The sequence below is a fragment of the Gasterosteus aculeatus genome, chromosome 4 (assembly GCF_964276395.1).
Source record: "Gasterosteus aculeatus chromosome 4, fGasAcu3.hap1.1, whole genome shotgun sequence".
Classification (NCBI taxonomy): domain Eukaryota; kingdom Metazoa; phylum Chordata; class Actinopteri; order Perciformes; family Gasterosteidae; genus Gasterosteus; species Gasterosteus aculeatus.
The window spans coordinates 28401503-28409370 of record NC_135691.1 but is presented as its reverse complement, the minus strand read 5'-3'; the positions used below and the strand labels follow the sequence as shown (position 1 = coordinate 28409370).

General features: G+C 44.1%; 1 long non-coding RNA gene across 1 annotated transcript; it reads left to right on the top strand.

The window, feature by feature from the left end:
• Nucleotides 1–846: 846 nt before the first annotated feature.
• On the top strand, nt 847–4306 carry LOC144406266 (uncharacterized). The gene is made up of 3 exons (XR_013467492.1): nt 847–925; nt 3158–3286; nt 3396–4306. It is a non-coding gene; the product is annotated as an uncharacterized LOC144406266 (long non-coding RNA).
• The last annotated feature ends 3562 nt before the right edge of the window (nt 4307–7868 follow it).

Below are 7868 nucleotides of genomic sequence, written 5' to 3'. Positions count from 1 at the left end.
GGGCCTGATTAATGCTCTCTCTACAGGGCTCCCAATAAGAGATCACACACACACGCACACACACACACACACACACACACACACACACACACACACACACACACACACTCTCTCTCTCTGCTGTGGCGTGTGCATTCACACACTGCCACATACTGAGAATACGACATGAGACCTGCTAACCATGCCTTCAGAGGTAATAAGGCACTAGCGGAGGGTATTCGCTATACAGGAATATGTGTGCATCAGTGTGTGTGTGTGTGTGTCTTAAATAAAGAGAGAGGGAGAGAGAGAGAGAGAGAGAGAGAGAGAGAGAGAGAGAGAGAGATTGCACTAGACGTTGAGCTCACAGAAAAATAGCGATGTCCAATGATAGACCAATATTTAATAAAGTTACATTTTTTCCTCTAAATTATAGTACAAAAAGCAATTTCTCTGCAGCTACTTCCACCAGAGTTCATGAGTTAAATTTTTTTAAAACAATTAAGCGTGCTATTGCACACAGGCACTCAAGAAACAAACCGTACTCTTCATTTAAAATACTCCAATGCCCAGCAATAATTCAAAAACAGTGTAACCTCATCATACTGCTCATTTTCAAGCTGAGAACGGTTTGCATGGTTTGTATGTGTCTTGATCAAATCATCTTTGTGCCGTTTTCAACGTTGCAAACCGATTGTTATTGCAGCTCAGCTCATCTTTCGAAAGTCCCTCTTATGCTTGTTGTAAGAACAAATGATTGTTGGGCTATAGGAAAATATAAAAGCTCTGAGATGCAAGGGAAACAAACGATGCTGGTGATACATTTTAACTGTGATCTACTGCATTTTTGTCTTTTGTGTCTTCTGACAGGTGGAAAAAAAAGGTTTTATGTCTCTGTGCCGGAGGTATTGCGTTTTGGAGTTGTTGGCCGGCGGCCCGTCCATCCGTAAGTCTCTGCGTCATTCTGTGTGTTTATTATTACGAATGGTCAATGTACATTTCCCCACATTAGATACCACAATGCACTGCAAGTAAACAGTGTTGTATCCACTATTCATTGAAAGGTTACCGCCAAAAGGCTGACAGTGGGTTCACCATCGTAACCCCGAAGTTACCGTGGTAACACATGATCCAAGTAAAATGTTTGATCTACGTGAAGACTGTTGTCTGTGTGCAGGTCACGGAGTCTGACATTGAAGGAGATTGAAGGACAGGATTTGTGATTTCAGAGACACGGGCTTTTTTGTTGTTCTTGTATCAAAGGTATCACTTATTTAAGAGATGTCTGCACACTTGAATCCACGCAGTGTTACGCTGTAGCTCAGTTTTTGTTTTAAAAGACCTTCTTCGGTGCATACCAAAGATATCGCTCAAGACTCTCTTCACTAAGCTGAAATGATGTCTCTGCAGCTATTATCCTTCTCCTCGAGGTGCATGAACTCACATTCACATGTTCAGACTCCGTGACTTCCGCTCTCAAAAATATACAGCAGTTCTCTTTCACACTTCTCTCTCTTTAGCTCTTCGTCTTTCTCCCTCCCTCCCTTTCTCTCTCTCCCTCTGCTAACAAGGAGTGAGTAAGGGGAGACAGGCCTGTTACGGTTCACCAGCTACAAGGCCAGTGAAATGTGAGAGGATGCGTGTGTGTGTGTGTGTGTATGTGGTATACTGTAAATGTGTGTGTGTGTGTGTGTGTACGTGTGACTGCATAGTAAAACAGAGTTGGAATGTAAGAGAGCGAGAGAGAATAAGAGCAGGTTGTCCAGCTCCCCTTATTGCTTTTTCACCAATTGATTTTAGTTTGAGTGACAGGCGGGAGGAAACAGCACCTCAACCCGCTACTGTCAGCTTATGTGAATAACTGCCTCTCCACTCTCTCTCTCTCGCTCTCTCTCACCCTCCTCTCCTGCCCCATTCAAACACACTTGTTTTTCCTCACCAACACAAAAACAATTAAAACACACACACACACACACACACGACTGTCACTGCCACTGTCACTCGCAACCTTTCATGCTTTTGTAGTTGTAGGCGACCTTTCAGATAAACCCGTGGAAATGAACGTGGAGCAGTAGCGCCCCTGTCAGCACTCCATCAGCGGAGGTCCATATCGTAATGCCGCCGGGTGCCTGTATACCTTGTTGCCGAGCAGAGCATGAGGGGGCGGAGAGTGAAACCCGCTTACAGTGGGACTGCTGTGTTGCCATGGCGACTGCCTTTGCATTGAATCGATAGAAAAGAGACACACCTATGTGCTTTTCTTTCTTGCAGACCTACTTTATTTCTTTGTTCTCGCAGGACTTCTTGCACACACATCTTCATGACCAAATGTACGGACGTCTCACCCTTTTTCCTCCTTGTTTATCATTTAGGTTTCCGTCTATGGGATTGAAGCAAGGATGCATAGGGACAATTATTATTAAAAAATGCAGCTGTTATATACAGAATGGCAAAGAAGGAACGTGAAGGTGGCAACAACTGTTGGCGTCTCCTCAGGTCCTCAGGTCGTCTAAAAGGCATCAGAATCAATAAAATGGCATTCTTCCTTTTCCCCAAACCACTCTTATTTTCCCTGCCTTTCTGACAGCTAGATAAAGATAAGAGTTTAAGGTCTTGCATTGTGTGTCATTCCAATTATCCTTTGATCAAATGTGCCTTTGATGCAAAACAAGAAGGACAGTGAAAGATTAGCAGGTTCATATCATAGAACTAGAAGGGACAGAAAATAGCCTGCATGCGTGAACACGATGATCGTTTGGTAGCAGATGCTTGATCTCTTGGAATGAGCGTGTCTTATGTGTGAAAAGCTCTATGCTCCCTCCATACATTTCGCAGCCCTTCGTGATAAACACGACTACGACTGACGCTCGGATAAACGAGGCCTTTGCTATGGTAACAGATCGTTTTTTTTTAATCTAAAGCACTGTACCTGTGGATATTTCCATGACAACGCTCTGCAGTCATCACCACCTAAAGGACGTCGGCTGAGTGTTCATTAAAGCCGACTGCATTAAGCTGTTATTTATTATCTGTTGTAGTCTCTGGGGGCTCAGCACACAGAAGGCGCTGTCATATTCACATCTCTACTGATACTACGGTTGAGTTCAATCGAGTCCAAGCTCGCCAGGCAGCTGTTGGGTCTGTCTGTGTTTTGTTTTTTCTCCCTCCCGGTTGTCAGCTGGTCTTGATGGGGTCGTCGGGCAGTTCCTGCCACCTGCTGCTTATCTTCGTGATTGCCTTCGCCCACCTCCAGTATTTAAGCCGGCCTGATCTACCAGTCTTCGCCAGGTCGTCAGATACTCCTGCGGTAATCTGTTTCCCGGCTGCTGGTCTTCTGAATAGTGTTTTGGTGGCGTAAAGATTAATACTGTATTGCTGTCCAGGATTTAACTCCCCGCCGTTTACTTCCTCCTCAGTTTTTCCCCTGTGTCCGGCTCCTCCGCTTGTCTCCCTGCCTCGCCAGTTCCCGTCCGGAGCTCCCGCATCCAGCCTCCCAATTTCAAACTTCATCAACCTGTTAAAATAAACTTCTGTACTGAAGAGGTCGGCCTAGTGGGTCCAGTTATTTGAAAGAAACCTAACAGCAGCATCTGGAGATGAGGGAGGAGAAATCGTGAGCCTGGCAGGCTGAGTGGGAATGAGATGTGACCACCGTGGTATGATGACACCAACAGAACATTAACCCCCACAAACAGCTGCAGAAGGGCAGGCGAGACAGTCAACGAGATACATGTATTCATATGGCTTCTGTTCTCTTTCTCCCTGCCCTCATTTTGTAAATGGGGGGGAGGGGGATTCCATTTGAAGGAACGAGCCTCTGCTTTGCTCGTGGGAGACAGCTTGACTCGGAGCAGGGGAGGAAAGAGAGCGAGAGACGAGGAGAGAAAGGAGGATGAGAGCGTGAGAGGTGTCCTGCGTGCACCAGGCGACACGATCCTTTGCAGGAACATGGCGAGCGTTCCGCCAATGGCAGCTCGCGCATTGCCCGACGCATGCAGGGTTTCCACGGCTACCCCCAACCTTTCCCACCGTCAGTTCTTACCATTATCCTCCCCCCCCCCTCTCTCTCTCTCTCTCTCTCTCTCTCCCTCTCTCTCCTTTTCTCTCTGCTGCTATCCTCCTCTCCTCTGCCTTGAAATAAATGTCAAATGGCTAATAAACAGAACAGCGCATGGGCCTGTGCTGCAGTTGGCCATGTTCAGTACGGCAGGCTACACACTCTCCATGATTGATGTCGTTCGTGGGCGTTTCATTTTCTGTAATCGCTCTGCTCACAATGTAAAGAAAAAGCCCAATCTGGACATTTCACACAGGAGTTTATATTATAATCGTCACGCAAAGAAAAATTTTATTGGATGTAAGATTTAATAAAGTGAATTGTAAATTTTTTTCATATTAGAATAAATACAGGCAAACGGGTTGTTCAAACGTTATTTTACTCAGTTACGTTTTGTCCTGCCTCACTGGTCCAATGCACTGTTGGACTGTCGCCACCCCCACACTCTCCAGCTGCATCCCCTCTGCCAGGCACCCTGAGATTTAAAGCCTAATGGTTTATATAGGATCACATGTAGGCTACTGGATTCTTACCATTGTTTAATATGTCTAGCGCTGTTGCCCTGCAGTGCATTCATGGTTGTTTTTACCATGTGCCCTTACCATGAGAATATGATACCAGGAATCTTCAAAATGGGATGGTGTGAGCTTTTGTTCATTCTTGCAGATTCTTGTTAATTCCCTAATTTTTATTACTACTGCTAAGAAAGTACAGGGATGAAATAGAGATATAGCTGCATGTACAGATGTGCAGGCATGTGAATATACTAAAGAGCGTACACGGCAGTTGATAAAGCCTTATTTCGTGTTGGCATGCATGTGGGCAAGCATCTACTTTTTTTTGTTGCTGTTACAGTAAATTCAATTCTACATTTTCGCTTTTTGCATTTGGATGTGTGATGTGAGAGCAGGCATGCGGTCTGCTCAGCCGCTGTGAGAAGTAGCACACTCAGATCATTTATCAGACTCCACTGCACAGCGGGTAGAAGGCAAGCCACGGGAGAGCCCTAATGCATGCAAATGTATACTCATTTTGGGGGCAGGTTGAGCCAAGGACAGAACCTAGCCAGCAACAGAGAGAGTGAGAACTAGAGGAGAGAGAGCAAAGAACATATCACAGTACAAACTAAGGGGCTGTTCATTCTGCTATGGTCCAATGGAGCTGAAGCATCAATGTGTAAAGCAACATAACAGGGGAGAAAAGGTGAAACAGGGAAAAAAAATGCAAAAGGTGTCAGAGGCAAATCCAGAATCAAAGCCTGGGTTGGTTCAAAGGCTTGGATATGATATTTTATGTTGGGAAGTGGAATCATAGTGACATTTGACTGGTCGTATCTCATATCAGCACCTGTGTTATAGCCGTTGCTGCATGATATAAAGGTTGTCAAAAGCCTCTTGGCCTCTGCCAACCAAGGGAACAACTTAGTATTCCATTCCTTATTATTTCTAAGTGCCGTAGCCTCATTATGGCTGGGATTGAACCTTGGCAGAGATAACCTTACGTACGTTTTTTTTAGCTGTGAACCCGTTGCACGCGATTTCAGTAATGTGAAGGGAGTGAAGATCTCGAAGCAGAGCGTTATCATCTCAGGTAAGAGGCGCCATAAATCCTCCTCACAGTTTTTTTCCTTGCCTGGCTTTAATCATCATTTAGTGTATTTTGCAGTCATGCTGGATATATTGTAAAACACCTGTGTGAATATTAACCAAACAAAGCCAGTGTAGAAAACAGGACCATCACAACTGCCTGAATCGGTCAGCTCCCCTTAGTTACTGTTGCTAACGAGCTTGTCAGCGTTTCATGTGCAGATGTGCCTTTCAAAATGCACTGCAATCATAGAATCTGTGGGTTCAGAAACGACAGAAAATCAGGATTGTCCGTCAACTGGCAGAGTTCATGAATGGGAAGCCAGTGAGGGAACATATATCCTCAATAGCAACTACTATTAGATGTTCTGGATAACTGGAAATGAGCACGTATGTGTATTTGGGTCACATTCCAGCCCGTTGAGCTTATTTGCCTTGTGGAATTGTTAATATCCATTTCACAATGACGAACATAAGATTAAAGTAAGCCATACTATGTGTTACCTCCTTGTTTTCATTATTATATACTACATATTCCAGTGTCCCGGTGAAGTGTCTCAGGGAAACATCTGTCTGCTGAACTAGTAGCTCATGAATCAAGGTTTTACTTTCCCCTGGATACATAGAAGGATGGAGGGAGCGATGAAAAGATGGAGTGAACGAACAAATTGTTCTGCTCTTGCAAACAGGGCATTCGGGGATGTTCCCCGGGGACCGGAGCTTTTTCAAGGTTGCGTCCTGTTCTGCGGTACCTCTGCGTATGTGTGTGTGCATGCTTGCCTGAGTGAATTTAGTCCTCTGGGTCTCAATAACAATCCTGATATCTCTCCTCACAAAGAAAAAAAAAAAAAAACCTTGGATATGTGTTTGTGTGTGCGTGTGACTGTTTGCTGACTCGGGCCAAGTGCCAAAGGTTCCCACGATTCTCCCAGGTCAGACGAAGGGTCAACAGCTTGTGGCTAAGGACCTATTTTCATTTTGCCTGGTAAGGCCAGACCCAAACATGTGTGCAGAATGACAGCATTATCATTCTGTGTAAAATGGATGAGAAATTCCCACCTCTGTAAACGCACTGCCTGCTTTGTGATTTCTCACCACACACTTGCCATCGAGAGCTGCAAGCATTCAGGCTTTAGAGTGACTTATGAGGTCAGGCTGTGTTTGCATAACTCAATCTTGACAATATATAATAAGGTTTGCTTTCAAATTCAATCATAGCAATGAATTTTTTTCCCTCTTTGTTGTATTTTTGTCTTTTCATTGCAGACAAATGAAAAAAATGTGTTGGCGTCCTGCCACAAAGCCGTATAGTGAGGTGACACAACAGTATCTTTTCCATGGCCCTAATTTTAGATTAAGTTAATGCAGTAGAACTTATTTATGTCTCCAATCTGTTCCCTCCTGCACTGCATTGTCAAAATATATTATTCCACTCCCCACTCTTTGTTATTCAATGTTGTCATTTTGAGCAGCAAGTATATGGAAATTGGCTTGAAGATTTTCAGAGGTTGGCAAATTGCATCTCCAATCAATGCCAGCACTCTGCAAAAGTGTATGTAAGCCTTGTGCGCAAAATCATGCTTTTATGGATCGGAGCAAAATTGCTTACAAACAAACCAGACTATGCAAACTAAGAGTCATTATTTCTTCCAGGCAGAGACAGCAACGCAATGCAAATGAAGGCACGTTGACAACATGGAGGAATGAATTCACAAAAGAAATTCAGGGAGAAGAAATGGCAAAGCTTCATTTTGCTGTTGTGTTTAAATTATACTTCAGAGTCATCTCCCCTGCTGTTTTGATGAAGTGAAAGGGATTATGTTATTAAATCCCTGACATCACTCCTCTCTCTGTGTTCCTGGCACCTTCTTAGGGAACCTTATGTAGCCTCAGACACACGAACATGCATACATCTCCAAACAAGAACGCTGGCAAGCACATGAGCATTAAGCGAAATGCAGACGCAGACATCTGGAGCAGCCCAGCCCTGTGCACTGTGTGGCAGAGGAAAAAGAAAGGGTTATGTAATGCTCCGCCCCATGGATGAAAGGTTTACCCTAAAGCGAAGCGCTGACCCTGAACCAATGGTTATGAAAGGCACTAATGTTTGGTGAAGAATTTTATGAGAATTTAAAATACTACCGTTGGCAATATTTAGATTATTTTTACACATATGACATAAATATACACATTAAGCTTTGGATGGCTATTTTTAACTTTAAGTTGTGTGTCTTCAAAGTCAACTC